This window comes from Myotis brandtii, unplaced genomic scaffold, assembly GCF_000412655.1.
Source record: "Myotis brandtii unplaced genomic scaffold, ASM41265v1 scaffold335, whole genome shotgun sequence".
Classification (NCBI taxonomy): Eukaryota; Metazoa; Chordata; class Mammalia; order Chiroptera; family Vespertilionidae; genus Myotis; species Myotis brandtii.
In genome coordinates this window covers 426,815-452,078 of record NW_005362916.1, presented here as the reverse complement: position 1 = coordinate 452,078, position 25,264 = coordinate 426,815, and the positions used below count along the sequence as shown (strand labels likewise).

General features: G+C 36.7%; 1 long non-coding RNA gene across 1 annotated transcript; it reads left to right on the top strand.

Moving 5' to 3' along the window:
* Window positions 1–7,565: 7,565 nt before the first annotated feature.
* Window positions 7,566–25,057, top strand: LOC106726951. The gene is made up of 3 exons (XR_001363098.1): window positions 7,566–7,670; window positions 14,366–14,371; window positions 25,047–25,057. It is a non-coding gene; the product is annotated as an uncharacterized LOC106726951 (long non-coding RNA).
* The last annotated feature ends 207 nt before the right edge of the window (window positions 25,058–25,264 follow it).

Sequence of the window (25,264 nt, the reverse complement as noted above, 5' to 3'; positions counted from 1 at the left end):
CTTCTAACTCTCTATCCCTCTCCCTTCCTCTCTGTAAAATATCAATAAAATATATTTTTTTTTAAAAAAGAGTGATTGATGACCCATGTCTGTCACTCACGATGTTGAGGTTTCTTCATGGACTCTTCAACAGTCTTCACCATCAGGCAAAAAAAAAAAACACTTGATAAAAAAATGACACTTTTTGTATTATACACCTGAAACTAAGACAACATAATATTTAATGTAAACTGTAATTGAAAAAAATATGTATTGCAAAATATAAGAAACTGCACTAAGTTGGGAAGAGGGCGCTGCAGCGTAAAAAGAAATATGAATAAACTAAATAATTAATGCTTGTGGAGTATTCATGTTTGCTTTGTCCTAAGTAGGTCCCTCTTTTATCCCTGTATGACCATCCTCTTTCTTTCTAGGTCCCAAATTCTGTTTCATATCTGAAAGGGTATATGGGCCTCATTGACAATTATTCCAGGAATAAGCCAATACTAAGCTGATTAGTCTGTAGAATGTCTCAGGAGTGTGGCAGCTAAATAAAATTTTGATAACTACATAGGTAGATAGGTAGCAAGCCTCGATAGCATAATGGTAGGAAATAGACTTGGGAGAGTGTCTCTGGCATAGCTTATTTAAATCTGTGTCCTTATCTGTAAAAAGGGGCTAATAAGTGCACCTATTCACTGACACTTTATGAGATTTAAATGTGTTACTGTTTATAAAAAGCCTGTAACTGTGCCAGAACATAGTCAGCACCACATAAATTATAAATGCATGTGTCTATATGTTTAATGTAGATATATAGTTATGTAACAGGCAGCAGGCATTTAAAGTAAAACTTGGATTTGATCAAATTAATACTTTGGAAATTAACAGAGAACTAAGAATGTAATGATATTTGCCATATGGCTTCTACAGCCAGGTATTCTGACCTAGGGGTTGTAGAAGTCTATATGCCTAAAATGAGATCTATGCAAACTTTTAGGGCAAGGTCAATGAATTAATTATTAATTCTGAAAAAAATCACCTAAAAACTGAGTGACTTAAAACAATAATATTCACTTATCATCTCTCATAGTTTCTGTGGGTTAGAAATTTGAAAGCAACTTGGTTGGGTGGTTCTGACTCAGGATCACTCATAAGGCTACAGTAAGATGTCTCAGGCTTCAATTATCTGAGCAGCTTGACTGGGGTAGGGGTGCCTTCTTTCAAGGTGGTTCACAGAAGGCTGGAAAGTTAGTGGTGGGTTTCAATTTCCCACCATTTAGGCTTCTCCCCAGGGCTCCTTGAGGGGCTTTAGACCATAGGCCAGCTTTTCTCAGACATAACAGTCCAAGAGGCCCCAAAGGAAAGCTGCAAAGCCTTTAAAAGTCTAACCTCAGATTTTATACTATCACTTTAATCATATACTATTGCTCATATAGGTCAACACTGATGTAATGTGGGAGGGGACTATAGAAGATCATAAATAACAGGAATCATGGGTCATTGGGGGCTACTTTATAGGATGGGTATAGCAATCATAAATTATCATCATTTGATCTGAAGGGCTGGCTTGGACATCTGGTCCACCCATCTGGTCTATTTATATTGTAGGACAATATGTTCACTTCAAAACCCGCTTACTGAGAACCTATAAAGTGTCAAGCAAAATGCTACAGGCCTGGTTGCACAGCTTGAAGATAACAAAGCGCTAGATGAAATACATAGAGGTTAGATGCTTCTATAAAAATCTAGGGGGACTGAGGATTGAAAATAATTGGCAGTGCCAATAAAAAGAAGAAATAACTTACTTTTTTTCTCCCATGACTTTGGTTAGTTTACATTAGTCCCTCATAGCGAGTTTAAGTGAACTTATAAAGTTAAGCCCCTAGTCATAAGGAAAGAACCATTCTCTGTAATTACGGTGATCCCACCAGGTAGGAGATGCTTTCTGAGACTCCTTCTACAAAGACAGAGAAGAGCTAATATGTTCATAATTACCCCAGGGAGAGTCCTGACCATGACTGAATTCACAGGGATGACATATGCACAAAGTGATGGAAAGGTTGTTATATGGAAGATGGAATTCACAGGGATGACATATGCACAAAGTGATGGAAAGATCACATATTTTTGAAAGGTTGTTATATGGAAGATGAAGTAAACTCTAAGTACCAAGGACTTGGATTTCTGTTGAAGAAGGATGATTCTAAGACGATTTGATTGTTTAGTTAAGTGGTAGCCTCATTTGGGAAAGCCTAAATGACTACTTGTGATTGATTGTTCTTAAGGTCCATTTTCTCAGATCTGAGTGCAATGATTCTGACTTAGGCTTTGGGTTGCTTACATAGGCTTCCAGAAATTAGAGGCATCTCAATCTGGCCTCTTTGTTTAATTATCAACATATACAGATATTGAGAATGGCTATGTGTTCCTTGCTTCAAACCCACTCTAAAACAATGAGGTATGAGCACATCTTAAGAGAACATAGCCGCTGAACTCTTAACAAGCATGCCAATTCTCCAGCGCATTCCGTGGCATTGCGTTAGTGAAATAAAAAGCCTCAAAAAAGTGAAGTAGCATGTTTCATTTACAATAATGATTGGGTTGTCTGCCAAACACCTCTTTCAAAATCTAGTAGCTCAGGCAAACAAAGAAATTCTCCAAGTTCCTTGACATTGTGCTTACCAGGTAATTCCAAATTCAGAAAAGGGAGAGAGGGTAGAGCCAGTTAGATTGCGGCTCGGCTGCTAAATGGACTTGAACGACAATCATCTTTCGAAAAATATCATTAACATATTTCAAATGAGAACATACTTAATATCACTTCTCAATTATTTGTTTAATTACCTTTTTCCTCCTCAAAATTCTAATGAAATGATTTTGTATTTACATATCTTTAATGATGTTTCAATCATCCCTTATGAATGTCGGCAATTTGAAACTTTTACTCAACATACTCAGATGTGCACTGTTTATGAATTCCGGTGTTTATTAGGCAATTGACTAATTAAATTGTGTTTAGAGCTGCATTAGTTAAGCATGCTCCATAGACTTAATTTTTAGTTCACTTCAATGCTAAAAGCCCTCCATGCTCCCTACTGGAAATTCTGAATAAAGAGATCTTATCCTCTAAAAGCTATGAATTCTCACAGAGTTTATAAATGTATGTATTTATCTTATTTTGCTAAAATCCTATAGATAAATACTAACAGTGATAAATTGCCATAGGATATTTCTGGTCACCTGGGTGTTATCAATTACTGGTTGGTGGGATTCCAGTGGTCTGAGGGCAATTAAATATTGCTTTCTCCCAGCCATTCCTCCAGAAGACTATGGGTGACCATTTACACATTACTATTCTTAGTTTTCTAAACACATGGAAGATTATGACAATCCCTGTGGTTATGTAAGGTATACACAAAGGTAAAATGTGAGACTCTTTGGAAAAATAATCAAGTCTAAAAATGTTCTGGCTTTTTTGTTTTTACAGTATATATCATTCCAATTTTCTGAGTTAATGGGAATTTCTCAAGCTTGGATAACTAATTCCATATTTAAGCAGATTTAATTTATTAAATACACAGCTGATTTTCTAAACTGTCCACACTGAGTTTGCTGAATAAGTGTTACAAATGAATTATATATGAGTTGATTAAAACATTTAAAAGTAGAATGGAAACAATAATAGAATTTCTTACAAGTATTCTCTTGCATTTTTGTCTGTTTAGACTAATGAAATCAAGGGACGTCCCCAATAAAGACTTACCAACATTTTCTTTTTCTTGCAGACCAGTTTAAACAGCTTTTGTATAGAAAAGACACAACATTTCTTTCATTACTGCAAGTAACTTCAAGATCATACCAAAGGCTTAATTAACTGAGACTTTAAATCCTCTTAAGATTAGACAGTTAACATCTTCAAACAAGATTAGAATTTTAAATTTATGAATTCTTGTTTTAATAAATACTATTTTACCACCAAATACATCAATCCATATTAATTCCAGACATTATAATCTCCTCAGTCATGTAATGTTCCAATATTTATATTTCCTGGTATATATTAGGAAGTTTTTTGAAGGAATCCATGAGAATGATATCATAGAAAAAAGCAGATATATATCCATTTCAAATAATTTTTATGCTAACATTTGAAAAATACTTGTAAGACATACTGAGGCCCCAGGGTATTCCTTGACAATACAAATGAATTTCTCAAGTTTGTACATTTTAGTTTTACTTTGTCTTCTTATATTTCATTTTAATAATAAAATGTCAGTTATTTATTGCTACTTGTTAAAAGTGTTTGACACTTTTATAATGCTTACCAAAATGCAAGTATAGTTGATTTTGTTCATTTATATTAATTGATTTATTTACATAAACTTTTTATTCTAAATGATAATTCTTTTTCTGACTTTAGGGCTTTATAAGTGATATTAAATATTTCCTTTACAGAAAGTTTACAAAACTGTTACTGTATTTTCAAATAATCTATTTATACCAAAACCTTAGCAATAATCTCTACTGCAGTTAATTTAGTAAGTCAATTAAATTAAATTCTACATTAATTAGAAGTCATGAATGAAAGGCTTGCAGACACTAGTCATAATAGTTGTTACTGTATATGAATTTATGCTTTAATAAGACATCCACTGAACCCTATTACACATGTGTCGTTTAAACTATTTTTATTATCTCGATATTTAAAAATGTTCTAAAGATACTTCTCCCTTATACTTATTTTTTATTTCACCCTAAATTCCATATGCCAAATGGACAGAATATCCCAACACAGTTAATTTTCCTAAAGGGATCAACAACTGAATTATCCTGACAAAAATCAGAATAGATATTTGGATTTATTAAGGCTATATTAAAGCATATCTGAATTGTCCCTCTCTTTCTAGCCACCATTTACACACCGTGTTGCTTTAAGAATATTAAATGTGACCCTCTCTCTTAATATCAATTTTTTTTATAATCTACTGATCCAGTTATATTTGGCTCCACATTTATGGCTCAAGATTACTGGAGAGTTCCAGGGTTCTAAATGTAAATTGCCATGCCGCAGATAAGCAGGATAGTGTATTCCTGGTGGAATTCTTGGTAAAGTACATTCCTCTTCTTTCTTTGGATAGGATATGGAACATAAGAGAGGGAACTAAAGACTACACTGTAAAAATTTTGTTTTGTTTTTCCAGGAAAAAGCCAAACTGATAGTTCTTTGATATTCCTAGTAAAATGAATACCCATACATTTTTTGACAACTGGTCAACATTCTTGGAGTCTCATCCCACTGTCAATAGCATCTGTATTGTTATAATTTATTAATGACCAAAAAAGTGATGGGTATCATAATGGACAACTCTTAAGTATCACTAATGTACATTATACAAAGAAACTGAGATTCAGAGGCTTTGGATGACAAATTTAAAGTAACAGCTGACCCATATAGAGAAGGGAATTCAGCACTAAGCTGAGATTTTCACACTGAGATCAGTCAATTGGAGACTCATAGTGAACCCCAAGGACACACACCTTAAGTTGTTGTCCCTCCCTTGAGTAGGTTACTGATAAAAATACACTTAACCAAGCACTGAGGTGTAAGAAAATCAAAGAGCCTGGATTTACTATTCAAACATATGGCTTACTCTAATGTGTAAACTCATTGTGTTGGGACTGGCTTTTGTGGGGTATGTGCCTTGTAACTGCTACATAGTCCATGTTAGGAAATAAAGTGAAAACTTGGGGTCTCATGGGTGTTTTAAAAATATATTCTCTTTATAGGGAGCTTTATCCAGCTCGTCCATTCTTGTCTAGGAAAAGTTCCAGTTATTTTTCCTCACGTGGGATGACAAGAAGGCATTCCACTCAGAGAACGGCATGCAAAAGGCCTGGATGCATGGAAGGCTTTGTCCTGTGGATGACAAAAGAGCTAGTTTTCTGTCCTGAAACATGAGGACAGTAAGAGATGTGGCTAGAAAGGAAGTAGGGCCCATTTTGAAGGGTCTGTTCTGCCTGTCTGAGGGGTCAGCTTAAACCTGTGATTAATGCGTTTGTGTGTGTGTGTGTGTGTGTGTGTGTGTGTGTGTGTGTGTGCGTGTGTATGTGTGTGTGAGTATGTGTGTGCGTGTGTTTTCAGAGATGAATACTATGGGTTTTTAAGAGTAGCGTGGCCACATTTTTTTTCCGAGATAACTTTAGAGTGGGAGGTGAATTGGAGAAATGAACTATTTATGTGGGATTAGGGAGATGGAAACAAAAAAAGTGTTAGCATAGTTTACAGATCTATATCATCTTCACTCCCATCAATGGCCTTAAAATTTGCCAGTTTTTAAAAAAAGTACTAATAGTATATGAGCTATCCATCAGAAAAGTATGACATTAGAAAACTTTGCAAGGAACTTTTCTTTTTTACTTCCAGAGAGGTCTTTTTATTCTCTATCTTTCCATTCCTGAATGTGCCTCAAAGGCTAGCATTAAACTTAGGACATTATAGCATTGCATATAAGTTATGAACTCACCCAGGATACTGAATTGATAAATGGGGAGTCTTCATCTGTTTGGGCTAACCGTATGTTGCTAATAAGTTAATTGGTAGAAAGCCTTTTGGTTTGCTCCAATATTCTTCCCCAGACTCCAGAGTTAGAGAGGCAGAGTTAGTTAGAGAAAATGGCTATGCAAATATAACATTAAGTTGACCTGTTCTTCATTTTTTGCATTTTTGGATTTGAAAGCTCAGCACCAATATGACTATTACAAAGCTTTATTTTTCTGGCTCTGACTCACAGTATCTCCCCTAGTTCTGGCCCCATTAGCTTATTACATTAACAATTATAATACCCCTTAATCCGTTTTCCAGTCTCCAGACAATCCCTCCCTAATCTACCCTCCACAGTCATGAGGATGACCTTTCACACATGGAAATGCTGTATCATAAAATGAAATGTCCAGAGCACCACCACTTTCACCCAAGTGTGGTTATAATTTTGTGATGTTTAACTTTCTATAATTGTATTTATGTTACATAGATCAAGTCATGCCTCCTAGGAATGTAGGAGAAGGAAAGATTTTCCAGAGAACTTGCACTGAATGAATGCCTTTTCAGTGCTTTGAGAAGCCCTTATTTTAGGAACTCAATAACTGTAAATAAATAGCAGGAACTAAGAGCATGCACTGTGGAGCCAGATGGCCAGGACTTAAATCTTGTCTCAAACTAATTAGTTTGTGATTTCAAACAAGTATTTGGTGTTACTGTGCCACATATTGAAGGAGATATAATATTTATATCATCCGGTTATTGTGAGGATTAAATAAACTATTAGTAATATGTGTTTATTTTTTCAACTTTATGGTTCACACTATTATAAATGTCCCCATTCACTTTTCCACCTCCACCCAGACCTTGTCCCCCCGCTTCCCTCTGTTATCTGTGTCAACCTGTCAACTGAATGACTGGTTGACTGGTCGCTATGACGTGCACTGACCACCAGAGGGCAGACGCTCTATGCAGGAGCTGCCCCCTGGTAATCAGTGCGCTCCCATAGCCAACCTCCTGCTGCCGGCCAACCTCCTGCGGTCCCTCCCCCTGGCTGGTCAGCCCTGATTTGCCCCGATAGGCCCCAATTGTCAGCCAGACAGAGGGACCCCACCCGTGCACGAATTTGTGCACTGGGCCTCTAGTGTATGTATGTATATACACACACACATATATATGAACATTTTGGGTGACAAGTGTTTAGATTTGATCAGCATAGATTTTAAATTTATAACATATTTAAATTGTGAGTCCTGATTTCTCTCTAACAGGTTAGTTAAATTTGAGAGTTCTATTTAATATCTCAGAGAACCTTACCCATCTATAAAATGAACAAAACTGTATTTACCTAATTGTTTATTAAAGAGAAAGGAGAAAAATAATTTATTTCTTTGGCATATAGTGTGAGTACTTTATAAATGTCCATTTCCTTAATTAAATTTATAATTGTTACCTATAAAATTAATTGGTATTAAATATTTTAGATATGAATATTAACATTTTATACTTTTTATCTTTATTTTTAATATATTTTTATTGTTGATAGAATTACAGATGTCTCCAATTTCCCACTCATTACCCCCTATATTAGACTTTTTAAATTTACATAACATATATATATATCAAATAGCATTATTGCATCAGGAAAACATGGGAAAAAAAACTATGCACACATTATATTTTATCTGAAGCAATTTTGTGTGGTGAAAAATGCAATGACTATATTTCAGGAGACCTTAGATCTAACCTAGTGAAATAGGTATTTTGTAACTTTTGGAAAATCTAACTAACCAATTACAATAGCAATCATATTCCATAGAGTTTATGGATGAGGAAACTCAGGTTTACAATCTCTTGACTAATATTTCACAAGTGGGAAATGAACCCATGGACTCAAAGGCAACTCTCTGAAACATTGCTGCTTCTAAACTACATGCATTGAATCCCGTGATCTTGAAATCCTTTGAAGAGTGTGAATTTCATGATACTCTAAAATAGCAATACAACAATAAGTAAATGAATATATATTGTTATCTGACTCAATGAAAATGTATTAAGAAATTACTTAATTTTTTTAATAAAAGCATTTCTAGTAAAGAAGTAAAATCATGTCTGCTGATTACATAAACAAAATCTCATTCTTTACTGTAATATTTAATCTTCTTTTTAAATTTATCAACACAGTGTCAAAAATAATAGACATTTAAATATTTTTCATATTTTTCTTCCTCCCTGCTTGTTTGACTGTGATGGAAAATATATAATAAAAACCTTTTTTTACTCTCAAGAACTGTCCCACTGTATTAAAAAGCTCTCCTAGTAACAATAGACATCCTTATGTAAAAATAACTTTTATTGAGATATTTCCTCTTTCTCCTTTGACCCCAAAGCAAGTTTTAATAGCAGCACCTTGCTTACATTAAGTATAAACTTTAGGGAAAGGTATTGAATAGCATAATATACTTAGTGCCAAAGTTTACACTTTAAGAATCATTAGAAATGTCACCTCCTCTCGCAGGTTTCAAAAAGTGTCTCTACCAGGAACATAACAAAGCTTCAAAGGTTCTAGAGTCAGGCTTCAGGCTCCTGTGATTGGAGAGTGGTTATCTTCTCACTCAAACTAGAGCCCCAAATAGAATGGAAATAGCCATATGGCCCTGACTAGAAGCTCAATTAGAAGGCTTATCCTATATAATAAAACCCTAATATGCAAAGAGACCAAACAGCAGAACAACCAGTCACTATGATGCACACAGACCACCAGGGGGCAGATGCTCAACACAGGAGCTGCTCCCTGGTGGTCAATGCATTCCCACAGGGGGAGCATCACTCAGCCAGAAGCTGGGCTCAAAGCACTAGGACTGCCGAGGAGTCCCAGACTGTGAGAGGGTATAGGCTGGGCTGAGGGACCATCCCCCTAGCCCCCAGTGCACAAATGTTGTGCACCGGGCCTCTAGTATGGTAATAAGTCCCAAGCTATGAATTGAAGATAATAATTATTTAATGTAGGTATATAATTATAGTCCAAAGAGAACTGCTAGACCTATAAACAATGTTGGAGATATTTAAGGTAAATGCTAATTCTTTAATCAAGAAAACTGAAGCCCAGATAAGTTAATTAACTTAATGTGTTACATCAAATTTTGAGAAAAGCCGAGGATGAAACTCAGGAGAACAGACTCTTACTGCAATATAATGTAATATGTTCTCCACAATGTGCATGTAACATGTAAATTACCAGAGATGACTATTCTATTGATAGCAGACATATCATTTTGCTTTTGTTTTTAGATAAACTGCAGTGGAGCATTCATGAACACCTTACTACATATAAAGTTGTTAAACATTTATGCTTCAGGCTAAAATTGAAGTAGTAGAAACTGTCAGTAATAGCACAGGAAAGGCGTCATTTCATTGAAGGAAAAGATTAATTTATTTTCAAATCTAAATGTGAGCAAAAAGTGATTTTTCCTGCCTGAGGATTTGAAGATCCCACTTCTGGATGCAGGTAGCAGGAATGCAACCACCAGAAAGAAAACTGATTCCAAGTGAGGAATGCTGAGAGTTCTTGGGTCAGGGACAGAGAGTTATGGCATCCTGAGTCACAGTCCAATTTCATAGATCATGTTAAAAGAAAGCAAAGCCAAGCCTTTGTAAAGATCACATTGCAGGCTGAGAATATCAACACTGCACCTGGAACAAGTGAATAGCAAAGGCAAGCTGAGTCATAAGGGTTTTACTATAAAAATTTAAAGTTCTACAAAAAATCTGATGCTGTGAAATGGCAGCGAAATGATAGCAGCAGGCAAAGTCAGATTGAATTAATCCAAATATTATTCCACTGTCCAAACAGGCTACAGATTATTTCCAGCTCCTTCATTCTTAGGAATCACACAATGATATTGATGCTATTTTTTAGAGCTTTAGAGACATCAAGCATGGTTAAAATTGCATGGATAAGCATAACTACATGTCACTTTCGATGCTGATAAATATATGGCAATATCAAGACTAGGGGAATCCTATCTGCTTGAGACTCAAGTTTTCATAGAGATACAGTAAAAACAGTTAACACAGCACAATTTCTTACTATATAAATACACACACACACACACAATCCAAATATTATTCCACTGTCCAAACAGGCTACAGATTATTTCCAGCTCCTTCATTCTTAGGAATCACACAATGATATTGATGCTATTTTTTAGAGCTTTAGAGACATCAAGCATGGTTAAAATTGCATGGATAAGCATAACTACATGTCACTTTCGATGCTGATAAATATATGGCAATATCAAGACTAGGGGAATCCTATCTGCTTGAGACTCAAGTTTTCATAGAGATACAGTAAAAACAGTTAACACAGCACAATTTCTTTTTTTTAAATATATTTTATTGATTTTTTTACAGATAGGAAGGGAGAGAGATAGAGAGCTAGAAACATCGATGAGAGAGAAACATCGATCAGCTGCCCCCTGCACATCCCCCACTGGGGATGGGCCCGCAACCCAGGTACATGCCCTTTACCAGAACCGAACCCGGGACCCTCCAGTCCGCAGGCCGACGCTCTATCCACTGAGCCAAACCGGTTTCGGCAACACAGCACAATTTCTTACTCTATACACACACACACACACACACACACACACACACATTTCTTTCCTGAATTCCATCTGGGAGTGCTCACTCTACATTACTATACAATTATAAAATCAGAGACTAAGAGGCAGATGTTATGTACTCCAATCCCATAAAAGCCAAAGAACATATATGCATAGCCCATGGACCCAGACAACAGTGTGGTGATGGCCAGAGGGAAGGGGGACAGGAGCTGGGTGGAAGTGGGTAAAAATGGGGAAAGAGAGGAATGGAGGACATCTGTAATAGTGTCAACAACAACAACAACAACAACAACAACAATAAAAATGAGGTATATGGCTGCTCAGCCTCTCCTTGGCAATTGGAAAAATCCAGTTTTGTTTTACCCTCCTATATAACTAATTTTATGGCTGCTCAGCCTCTCCTTGGAAATTGGAAAAATCCAGTTTTGTTTTATCCTCCTATGTAGCTAATTTTGAACATAGGGCATATTGGATTTTGATAGCTATACTATGGGCATTACAGTTTATATTTTTGGCATTTTTAAAAGTTTTTTGTAAACGTAATCATGTGCTATATGTCTCATGTATTCTCATTGATTTTCTGTATTCAAACTAACTCCTGAAACTTTTATTTTGTAAAACATGATATTATTTGGTCCAAAATATCTTTATCTAATTTATGTAAAAGGTCCAATTCCATATTTTATCTTCTTTATTTTCAAGGTGGCCATCCAAATAATAAAGTAAATTAAATTATATTTAAAAATGTTACTTATGTGAATGTATACATGTAAAATGAAAAGTATATACATATATTATAATAAAGAACCCTATATATTATAAATAACCCTAATTATAATAGAGTATGTTCACTAACTTCTAGAAGGCCAGCTAGAGAAAATAAGAAATTTACAATATCTAAACTTCACTCATTTTTTTGTAGAATTTTTATTGAAGGTTTAAATCAGAGATTACAAATTAGTTCTATTTTACATGCCAACTCAATTAATTGTTAGAAGCAATTTTGTGAGAGTCTGAGAGCCCATATGGCCTCAGAAGGAAAAGATATATTGAAAAAAAATATGCCTTCCCTGGTGGATGAAAGTGAACATCAGGCCCTGCACCCATGTACTACAATCTAAGAACTCAGAAAAGATCATTACATACTCAAAATTATGCCGGGTCAGGTGCAAAATTTTTTTAAGAAACACAACTTGTGACTACTATCCTCATGAAACTTGTATTTTATGGAAAAGATTTATGTGTAGGAATCAACCAGAATATATAAAGTTGCATGTAAAAAAAAAGGGTGACTTTTGCAATATATTGTATGTCAGATATGCAGTAAGAGTTTAGATGCTAAAAGTTTACAAAGCAGTATAATTGGCACTGTGGTTGAATTAAATATAGCTATTTATGATTTTAACAAGGACTATGTGCAAATGACAAAGCTGCTAATGTTTAACAAAAAAATAGAAAATTAAAATGTAAAGTTTATATTTTAAATGTAAATTTACACTAACATTCCAGACTGTCAAATGCCTAGGGAAATCTAATGAATGATGTGTAAGTTTTCTCTACTGAAAACAAAAACTCTTGCTGAGAAGTCTTTAAGATCCAAATAAGTTAAGAAATATACACTATTTGTGAATTCAAAGTTTCAAAAATTGTAATGTTAATTCTCTCAAATAGATCTAGAGATTTAGTAAAACTCAATCAGAATGAAAGCAGAGGGATATGAGTGTGTGTGTGTGTGTGTGTGAAATTTACAGGCTGATTTTAATTATATTTAACTAGAGGCCCAGCGCATGGAATTCACTCACTCGGGTGAGGGTCCCTCAGCCCACTGCACCCACCAGTCGTGAGCCCGGCTTCTGACTGAGCAGAGCTCACCCTGTGGGAGCACACTGATCACCACGGGGCAGCTCCTGCATTGAGTGCCAGCCCCCTGGTGGTCAGTGCGCATCATAGTGACCGGTTGTTTCGCCGTCTGGCTGAAACCAACTCTCTGACATCCCCCGAGGGGTCCTGGATTGTGAGAGGGCGCAGGCTAGGCTGAGGGACCCCACTGGTGCACAAACAGGGCCGGGGAGGAACACAGGAGGTTGGACGGCTGGGGATGTACTGTGGGCGGGATCCAGAGTGTGTCTGCCCCATCTTTCGGGGCTGGGGAGGGACGCAGGAGGTTGGCTGGCTGGGGAGATACCGTGGGAGGGATCCAGGGTGTGTCTGCCCCATCTTCCTCAGTCCCAATCGGCCAGACCCCAGCAGCAAGCTAACATACCAGAGTGTCTGCCCCCTGGTGGTCAGTACACATTATAGCGAGCAGTTGAGCAGCCTTAGCATATCATTAGCATATTATGCTTTGATTGGTTGAACTGCCCACCTGATGACTGGACACTTAGCATATTAGGTTTTTTATTATATAGGATGGAAAGTCAAAGCACCAAAAAGAGTCAAAACAATCTTGAAGAGAAACAAGATTGGAGAACTTATAGCACTATATTTCAGACAGATACAGAGAGCATTTTGATGGATACCAGACGGAATAGCGAGCAGTTGAGCAGCCTTAGCATATCATTAGCATATTATGCTTTGATTGGTTGAACTGCCCACCTGATGACCGGACACTTAGCATATTAGGCTTTTATTATATAGGATGGAAAGTCAAAGCACCAAAAAGAGTCAAAACAATCTTGAAGAGAAACAAGACTGGAGAACTTACAGCACTATATTTCAGACAGATACAGAGAGCATTTTGATGGATACCAGACGGAAGGGGGCTACAGGATGGGTGAAAAGGGGGAAGGAATTAAGAAGTACAAATTGCCAGTTATAGAAACAGTCAGAGGGACATAAAGTACAACATAGGGAATATAGTAAATAATATTGCAATAAATATGTATGGTGTCAGATGGGTACTAGACTTATTGGGGTGATCAACCCATAAGTTATTGACATATCTAATCATTATGCTGTATGCTTTAAACTAATATATTGTATATCAACTGTAATTTTTAAAAATAATATGTTTAAAGAGTAACCAAGGAAAATAGAGAAAGGGAGGTTGCTGATTTGATTCCCAGTGAGGGTATATGCCTTGGTCTTAGGCTTGATCCCTGGTGGAGGAAGTTGGGGAGGCAGACGATTATGCTCTCACATGGATGTTTCTCTCTCCTCCCTTCCTCTTCCTCTAAAAATTAATACAGTATTCTTTAAAAGAATAATCAAAATAATTTAGAATAATGTTTTAAAAGACAGAAAAAAATTTTAAAGGATAGAAATTAAGATCAATGGAAAGAATTAGAGTTTTTATTTATTTTTATGTCCCACACTTTAAGGTCACTTGTTTTAGGTGCTACTGTGTTTCAGTGAGACGTGGATAGCACTTTCAGCAAGTTCTGGAGAACCTGACTATTTGTGTGGAAAATAATCTTGACTCCTACCTCAGACCATCCACAATATTTAATTAGAGGTGGACTACAGACCTAAAGGTAAAACATGAAAAAATAAAGCTTACAAAATAAAACAAAGAATATTATTCTACTAACCTCCAACACATCAAAGTTGTTTAAAATAATAAATAAAATGTACTAACCGTAAAATAGGACTTATTAAAATTAAAATAAAAAACTTTTTTTTCCAAAATACAACATTAGTAACATGAAAATGCAAGCTGCAAGCTGGGAGAAATATATATATATATATTCTCCAAAAACAATCTCCAGAATATATAAAGAACCACTAGAAATCAATTACAAAAGGGCATGAAAAATATGGGCAAAGGACTAAGTAGGCATTCAAAACACTGCCCTTTCTAGTTTAGAGGGTACTTTTTAAATGTTCTCTAAATATGTGAAAACAAATGTTTAATGTCACTAATTGCCAGGGAATAGAAAGTAAAACCATAATGAGCACTTTTATACAGCCATCAGGATAGAAAAAATAAAAAGTTTGAAAATATTAAGTGTTGGTAAGGACATTTAGTAACTCAAAGTCTTATACTGAGATATTACATTTGACATATTATATATCTACAAGAAGCCCGGTGCACAAAATTCATGCACGGGTAGGGTCCCTAGGCCTGGCTGGTGATCAGGGCCGATCTGTGGGGTGACCAGCAGGGTAATCTGGAGGCCCCCACTGGCACCTGCCTTGGCTGGCCTGGGGCCTGTGGGCTGGGATCAGCTCCTGCGTTGAGCATCTGTCCCCTGGTAGTCAGTGCACGTCATTGTGACCAGTCGTTTTGCTGTTTGGTCGATTTGCATATTAGGCTTTTATTATATAGGATTTTAGTCTACATATATATTCAACTATAGTTATCTATCACTAGTCTATTATGTATCTATTCTCTATCTATCAATCAAAGGATTGTTAGTTGTCACAGTCCATTTGAATAACAGTCCATTTGAATATCTGTGAAAGCTAAAGTATGCCTAACATCCCAAATTGTCAAATACCTAGGGAAATATAACCTATTTATCTCACTCATTGGTATATACTCGTGAAACATGTGGGCTTATATCAACCAAAATACATGTTCATAGTAGCTTCATTCATAATTAGGTTATTTACCATAGAAAATGTAATAAGATTTTAAAAATATACATTTATACATGCATGCTTTTTAGACCATAAAAGATGTTAGTGATCATTTAATCCATATTCATCAAAGTGTGATATATGGCCCACCTTTGGGAGTATTCTCCTCTGGAGGCATTGCTAAATGTGGGTCTCCAGGACACATGCTAGGCACATTGCCACATCTCTGAGGACGGATTTGGAAATCTGTATTTTAAACATGTTCTCTAGAACAGTTTTATGTCTGCTAAGATCCTTTTTAAGGTTACAGGTAAAACCTGAAGTCCAAGGACATATGATGACAACTGGCACAATTAGGTTAAGATTGAAATAACTTTAGTACAGCTTATGTATAACAGGGATAACATCTCATTTTATTGTTGTAATGACACAATTTGATAGCTATTATTATACTTAGTGTTTTGGGTTTTTTTTGTTGTTGTTGTTGTTTTACCTAAAAAAAATCAATCCCAAGAAAGTTATCTCAGTCAACTTCAGAAAGTGAGTAAAAGTTTGAGTCCCTGTGGGGGATAGATAAAAGTTAATACATTTCCTCCTACCTTCTACCTGAGCAAATAATTAAGCTAATAAAGAAATGTAAACAGGAACAAATCATTTGGTCCCCTTCACACCATTCAGATTCATAACTTCTGATTTACAGTCCACTATCACCCTGTATTTTCCACTGTCCTGTGATTCAGTATGAACTGCACACTCTCCATAGTTATTAGTTATTATTCTGTGACTCGGAGTCAAGACTTTTGGTATGGGTGGTATGCAAAGGCAATCAAATGAAGTATTTTGTTTTGTTTTGTTTTTTTCTGCTTTTGTTTGTTTTACCAAATAATTGCTCTTGGGTTAAAAATCTAAACCTTGTATTGAAGCCAAAGAATGAGAATATATAGGTGGAAGGAAGAGAGAGGATTAAATGAAAGTTACCAGAAAAACAAAATATTTACTCTCCCTTGCTTCACATTTGATAGAAGAAATAATTTTGAAAGAATATCTCTCCCTGGCTAGGTTGCAGGATAGTTCAATGCAGGTAAAGACATCTAGGTGAAGTCATCGGAAGAGGATAATCAGAAAAAGTTTGGCTAATACCACCATTAACTACATTGAAAACCTATGTGATGTGGACTACTTTAAGTGCTTTTGTCAGGTTGTATCATTAAATCCACAAATACCATTTACCATTTCTTTTCTAGATAAAGAAGTTGTTTAGTGGAAATAAATGTGCTCATTATGACAGAGTAAGTAAATGACAAAGCAAGAATTCAAACTCAAATCTGTTTCTAAACCACATGCATCTCTATCCACTGCACTAAATACCCAATTGCCAATGTCTCATTTTTTTTTTTACTGTTAACTGCCTCAACTAAATATGGAATGAATTCATACTGTTTTGAATATTATACAGAAAGTAAAGTTGTTTAAATGTGATATACTAACATCAGAGATGTCATATCACTCAGCCTGACCTCAGGAACAAATAAAAAAGGTATTCATTTTAAAGCCCCTATTCTCAGTGAAAGAAACAGGAAAAAAATCAGAGGCAGTTAAAATTTTCTACACTGCCAGGGTCTTCTCAATCTTCAGCAAACAGTGCCATAAGAGGAATGTTAATCAATTGTAAATTCAGAGATTTTGTGTCATTTGTACATTTTTGTGCCCCGGGCCTCTAGTATATATATAATCTCCAAAAAAAATCTCCAGAATATATAAAGAACCACTAGAAATCAATTACAAAAGGGCATGAAAAACATGGGCAAAGGACTAAGTAGGCATTCAAAACACTGCCTTTTCTAGTTTAGAAGGTACTTTTAAATGTTCTCTAAATATGTGAAAAAAAATGTTTAATGTCACTAGTTTCCAGGGAATAGAAATTGAAACCATAATGAGCACTTTTACACAGCCATCAGGATAGAAAAAATAAAAAGTTTGAAAATATTAAGTGTTGGTAAGGACATTTAGTAACTCAAAGTCTTATAGTGAGATATTACATTTGACATATTATATATCTACAAGAAACCCGGTGCACAAAATTCATGCACGGGTAGGGTCCCTAGGCCTGGCCGGTGATCAGGGCCGATTTGTGGGGTGACCAGCAGGGTAATCTGGAGGCCCCCACTGGCACCTGCCTTGGCTGGCCTGGGGCCTGTGGGCTGGGATCAGCTCCTGCATTGAGCATCTGTCCCCTGGTAGTCAGTGCATGTCATTGTGACCAGTCGTTCTGCTGTTTGGTCGATTTGCATATTAGGCTTTTATTATATAGGATTTTAGTCTACATATATATTCAACTATAGTTATCTATCACTAGTCTATTATGTATCTATTCTCTATCTATCAATCAAAGGATTGTTAGTTGTCACAGTCCATTTGAATAACAGTCCATTTGAATACCTGTGAAAGCTAAAGTATGCCTAACATCCCAAATTGTCAAATACCTAGGGAAATATAACCTAGTTATCTCACTCATTGGTATATACTCGTGAAACATGTGGGCTTATATCAACCAAAAGACATGTTCATAGTAGCTTCATTCATAATTAGGTTATTTACCATAGAAAATGTAATAAGATTTTAAAAATATACATTTATACATGCATGCTTTTTAGACCATAAAAGATGTTAGTGATCATTTAATCCATATTCATCAAAGTGTGATATATGGCCCACCTTTGGGAGTATTCTCCTCTGGAGGTATTGCTAAATGTGGGTCTCCAGGACACATGCTAGGCACATTGCCACATCTCTGAGGACGGATTTGGAAATCTGTATTTTAAACATGTTCTCTAGAACAGTTTTATGTCTGCTAAGATCCTTTTTAAGGTTACAGGTAAAACCTGAAGTCCAAGGACATATGATGACAACTGGCACAATTAGGTTAAGATTGAAATAACTTTACTACAGTTTATGTATAACAGGGATAACATCTCATTTTATTGTTGCAATGACACAATTTGATAGCTATTATTATCCTTAGTGTTTTGGGGTTTTTTGTTGTTGTTGTTGTTTTACCTAAAAAAAATCAATCCCAAGAAAGTTATCTCAGTCAACTTCAGAAAGTGAGTAAAAGTTTGAGTCCCTGTGGGGGATAGATAAAAGTTAATACATTTCCTCCTACCTTCTACCTGAGCAAATAATTAAGCTAATAGAGAAATGTAAACAGGAACAAATCATTTGGTCCCCTTCACACCATTCAGATTCATAACTTCTGATTTACAGTCCACTATCACTCTGTATTTTCCACTGTCCTGTGATTCAGTATGAACTGCACACTCTCCATAGTTATTAGTTATTATTCTGTGACTCGGAGTCAAGACTTTTGGTATGGGTGGTATGCAAAGGCAATCAAATGAAGTTTTTTGTTTTGTTTTGTTTTTTTCTGCTTTTGTTTGTTTTACCAAATAATTGCTCTTGGGTTAAAAATCTTAACCTTGTATTGAAGCCAAAGGATGAGAATATATAGGTGGAAGGAAGAGAGAGGATTAATGAAAGTTACCAGAAAAACAAAATATTTACTCTCTCTTGCTTCACATTTGATAGAAGAAATAATTTTGAAAGAATATCTCTCCCTGGCTAGGTTGCAGGATAGTTCAATGCAGGTAAAGACATCTAGGTGAAGTCATCGGAAGAGGATAATCAGAAAAAGTTTGGCTAATACCACCATTAACTACATTGAAAACCTATGTGATGTGGACTACTTTAAGTGCTTTTGTCAGGTTGTATCGTTAAATCCACAAATACCATTTACCATTTCTTTTCTAGATAAAGAAGATGTTTAGTGGAAATAAATGTGCTCATTATGACAGAGTAAGTAAATGACAAAGCAAGAATTCAAACTCAAATCTGTTTCTAAACCACATGCATCTCTATCCACTGCACTAAATACCCAATTGCCAATGTCTCATTTTTTTTTACTGTTAACTGCCTCAACTAAATATGGACTGAATTCAGACTGTTTTGAATATTATACAGAAAGTAAAGTTGTTTAAATGTGATATACTAACATCAGAGATGTCATATCACTCAGCCTGACCTCAGGAACAAATAAAAAAGGTATTCATTTTAAAGCCCCTATTCTCAGTGAAAGAAACAGGAAAAAAATCAGAGGCAGTTAAAATTTTCTACACTGCCAGGGTCTTCTCAATCTTCAGCAAATAGTGCCATAAGAGGAATGTTAATCAATTGTAAATTCAGAGATTTGGTGTCATTTATACAGTGAACATAGCAGTTGGAAACAAAAGCTTATTAAGTTCAGCTTCTTAGTACTTGGCAAGCTAATCTCAGAAAAGACAAAGGGGTGACAGGCAGCATGCTAACTCTTAGATATTTTATATGCATTCATTGAAGATAACTTACGTATATCTAGGTTCAATAGCAAATACATAAATTGGGCTTATTTCACTGTTTGAACATTACATAATGGAACGGTAGGAACGTTATTGGCAAAGTTAGCCCTTGGTCCTTGAGTCTGGCTAAGAAAGAATTCAGAGGCAAGATACAAGTGAAAGTTTATCTAGAAAGACAAAATAGGTAGATGTGAGTTATAGATGGAGTGGGCCAGCTGGGCTGCATGTACTCAGGAAACAAGCTACAGAGGCAAAAGAAGGGCCCTTGGAGCTGAGTAGAAATAAAGGGAAAGAAAAGGCACCTGAGGGAAGGAATGTTGGGGGGTGTGGGGTATGCTCCACAGAGAGCTCCCCAAGGGACACAAGGGGTTAGGGAAACCTTGGGCCTGTTCAAGAGAGAAAGAGAGTTCATGCTGAGTCCTTCATCTTAAGGGCTTTTATCTGGTTTCCAAAGTCAGGGATTTTAAGAGAGGTCTCAGGGGAGGATGTCAATAGAATATTCATCAGCTTTCCAGGAGTGTCCTTCAGGGTCCTGGTCCCTACTAATCGGTGAGTGCTAGGGTAAGGGGTCATTAGTCATTGCAGCTAGTCCTGATGTCAGCCATGGCGTCCCTTCATTTGGTTTTGCTGCTTTTCTGAGCATGGAGCTAACGTATAACTGGCTTTTCTGGGCATGGAGCTAAAACATAACTGAGGCTCAGATGTTATCTCTAGTTTGACCAAAACTCTATTTCTGTGGTTAACAGACCTGAGGCTTTGTCCTTAAAATTATTTGATATGGGCCAGAACCTTATTGTACTAAGGGCTTAAATCTTAAGGGCAAGGACTTGCATGGGAGTTTTTAGAGTCTATTCTCTGCCCCCCTCCCCCCCGCCTTGTTCCTCCTTTAAGGGGGTCTACTACATGACCAGTGACAGACCATGATAGGAAAGGTTAGGGGAGGGTCTGAACCTCATACCAGCCGTATGAAAGGCCAGGTGGGGCTGAACCATGTGATGACGTATAAGCTAGGGGAGGAAAGACCACTTGGGGGCAAGGTCCCACCCTATAATACTTACTTTCCCAGTTTTCCCCATTGCTAGGCACCTGAAGCTTTCTACCCTGGTGAAATCTGTACCTGGCCTACCATTCCTACTTTGCTCATGTTTGTCTAACTGCCAGGTAGTAGTTTAAAATTTGGTGAGTGTTTTTTTAACAAACTTCATTAATTCTATCCATTAATTTAACAAATATTTGTCATAAGAAAGAACCCTTCTGCAGTTGCAAAGCATTGTTTTTATCTGTCACTCAGAGTTTTTAAAACCTCCAATAGCTTTCCATATCACTTTGAATGAAATCTGAAGTTGTCACATGGTTTGACAATATCCAGTGGTACCTCTACACTACCACATCTTTGATATAACTTCCTTCTGACATATCTCCATTGCGAAGCTCCAGCGATGTACCTTGATCAAGCTCTCCCCTCAGCCTTTGCAGTTCCCTTTGCCAGGAAGGCTCTTCTTGCAGATATCACATGCCTCATTTTTACCTCTTTTTGGTCTTGAATCAACTTAACCAAAAAGGCCTTTCCTGCCACACTATTTAAAACCCTCATCTCCTCTTCCTCAGTACTACTTACACTCCTTTCCTGCTTAATTTTTCTCCCATTGCACTTGTTTGCTTGTTTATATATCTGTGTTTATTGTCGATCTTTCCCTATAGACTAAAAGACTCAGGAGGGCAGGGCTTGTATCTGTTTTGTTTATACCTGTATTCTCAACTCTTGGAACCATGACTAGGTGACTCTTAAATAAATATCTGATGTAGGGCGCGGCTATAGGGTTAAGCCTCGGACTGACCTGTTGGCAAAGCCACAAACAAGTCCCAGCTTAGAGGGCACAGTCCTCTTAGCATAATTAGGCTTGACTGCTGCTTGGATGGGTCTGTAAAAATCACTCTTCTTCTGCTAGACATTTTCTATAAGCTTTCAGTCCTTTTCCTGAATAATCAGAGTTAAATTACGTCTGGCAATAGGATCTGGGTCTATGACTTTGACCACTTCTAAGACACATGTCTTAAGAGCTTATTAAGAGCTATATTTTCCTCAATACAAATTTCTTTGAGCTAATTCAGGGGTGGGCAAACTTTTTGACTCGAGGGCCACAATGGGTTCTTAAACTGGACCGGAGGGCCGGAACAAAAGCATGGATGGAGTGTTTGTGTGAACTAATATAAATTCAAAGTAAACATCATTACATAAAAGGGTACGGTCTTTTTTTTTTTTAGTTTTATTCATTTCAAACGGGCCGAATCCGGCCCGCGGGCCATATTTTGCCCATGGCTGACCTAGACCCAGCTTATTCTCTTTGTCTGTCATTTCTTCATCCTTCACCGCCCTCACTCAGGATTTCGAACCCTTGGCTGAGCTGGCTCGGCACAATCTATATATATGAAAGCCTAAGTGACTGGCCTACCAGCCAGTAGCTATGACATGCACCGACCACCAGCGGGAAGATGCTCAATGCAGGAGCAGAAACCACAGGCATGGAAACATGGAACAGACTGATGAATCTCAGAGGGAAAGGGGGGGGGTGGCAGGAATAAATTAACCAAATATCTTATTTGCATACTAGAGGTCAGGTGCACAAATACCTAGGCCTGGCCTGCACCTCTTGCAATCTGGGACCCCTGGGGGATGTTGGAGAGCCAGTTTCGGCTCTATGCCCCCAGGTCAGGCCGAGAGACCCCACCCAGGCCTCTAGTTTGTTTAATAAATGGGTAAAGGAATGAACGGGTGGTTAAATTCATGAGAGTATCTAGGAGAGAATGAGCCAAGTAGCACAAGTTCAAAGGATCAAATGTAGGACTTCCCATGTGTTTGAAGGCTAGAAACAAGGGTCCATGAACACTAGGATGAGTGGTGTGAAATAAGGGCAGGGCGGTAAGCAAAGGCCAGGGCTTATAGAGCTCTATTGCTATAACCATTTTTGGATTTCACTTTAGTACAGTAGAAATTCTTTGTAAGAAGGAAAGTAATGAGGACTAATTTGTATTTTAAAAGCTCACCATGAATACTGTGCAGAGAGTTAATTATATAAAAGCAAGAATGAAACCACTGCAGATGATAAGCTGAGAAAGGATGATGACTTTTATGAACAGAACAGTAGGGGATGGATTCTGATATGCTGTTGGAAGGCTTTTAAGAGTCGCCGAGGAGTGAGGACACTAGTTTTGCTGGGGTCAGGCTCTGTTATGATCATTCACTCTTTCAACACATAATTGAAATGAAAAATTGAAATGGATAATTTTGCTAGGCATTGCAGAGGATGCAGAGATGGCTTACATTCAGTTTGTTTTATATGATAGCATTGGCTTTGTTTTGAAAGAGTCATTTCCTCCTTGGCAATTTGGTTATATTTACAGTAAAATATTGCTAGATGGAAAGAGAAAGAGAATTAACATTTACGGGTGACCTAAGTGATATCAGGAATAGGTGCTTTCTATGCATTATCTTATTTAATCTTTCTACCAATCCTGACAAACGAGATGACTGAGTTAAAGACAGATGAACTAATTTTTTTAAAGAACAGGCAAATATGTAGTGGTTGAGAAGAAATTCATATTTTCTGGTTCAAAATACCCTGATTTTTCAATATCACAATGGCCATGACTTCATAAGGTAATCTGAACACTCGTTCCCTTGATACTAATTTGGAAAATGTTTACACACATACACATATATATACTATCAATGATATAGAAAACAAACTTTTAATTGAAATGGTATATCTTTAAAAAGAGTTATAGATAATTCATGAATGTGTTTTTAAGGAACTTAATGCCTTAGGCATAATTTCATATTATTCTCAGTTTTTAATTATTCTTAGTCATTATATAGTTTAACCTCATCTTTAACTTTAAGCATACATAGACTATTTCTTTCAACTTACCTTGGATAGGCTTATATTTCAAGTTAAAAACATTTCCTGTGGCATGCTTCTAATGATCTAAAGGCCAGAATTAAACAGTTGGTATTGCTTATAATCCTGAGAGGAAAAATGATTCTAAAACTAACTTTTCTTAAAATTAATCAGAACAAGGTTGATTTTGTCTTTTCAGCACTCTGTTTTTGACCTAAAATACACTATGAAAATAATTCCCCAAAAACAAAAAATGGTCATTAGTTTCCTCCTTCATCCATTCCTAATTCTTCTGATTTCCTTGCTAGGAGACTATCAAAAGAAAGAAATCTCTTCTAGCCCTAGCCAATTTGGCTCAGTGGATAGAGTATAGGTCTGAGGACCAAAGGGTCTTGGATTTTATTTTGGTCAAGGGCATATACCACAGTTGCAGGCTCCTCCATGGCTCAGGCCCTGGTTGGGGCTCCTGCAGGAGGCAACCAATCGATGTGTTTCTCTTACATCAATGTTTCTGTCTCTCTTCCACTATCCCTAAAAATCAATGGAAATATATTCTGGGGTGAGGATTAACAGCACACACACACACACACACACACACACACACACACACACACACACACACACACACACATCTCTTCTAATAACACTACTTTATCTATTGAGTTGTGTCCCTTCCCATACACACAAAAGAGACATGTTGAAGTACCTCAGAATGTGCCTTATTTGGTAAGAGTTATTGCAGGGGTAATTAGTTAAGATGAGGTCCTACTAGAATAGGGTGGGGCCCTACTCCAATTTGATTGATGCCATTATAAGATGGCCATGTGAGTAGACATTCAGGAGAAAGTCCTTGTCCGATGATTGGAGCTACGCACTACAAACCAGGGAACACCAAAGATTGGCAGTGAATCACCAGAAGCCAGAAGAAAACAAACAAACAAAAAATAGCAAAGAGTCCCTCTGTTGCAGTCCCATGAAAGATATAAAAGATACATAAATCAATGCAATTTTAGCTAAGATGTAATACATCCAGAAGAAATGCATCATAATAGGAAAAATGAGATCTGAATCCAGAGCTGTGTGTTTTCAGCTTTCATTGAGGTTTAATACTTTATTTCTTCTTCCTTCCCGCCATCCTAAGGGTGGTAAGTCCTTCCATTGTTTCCAGGCCCTGGTGCCTCATCATGCTTGTTTGTTCCTTTAACTATGACAACACCTTTGTCAATTTGATGCCTTTGTAATAACCTGGTTATTATTGAACAGAAAAGAGGCAAAAAGGGAGACCAAGTAATATAGGCATGCCACTAA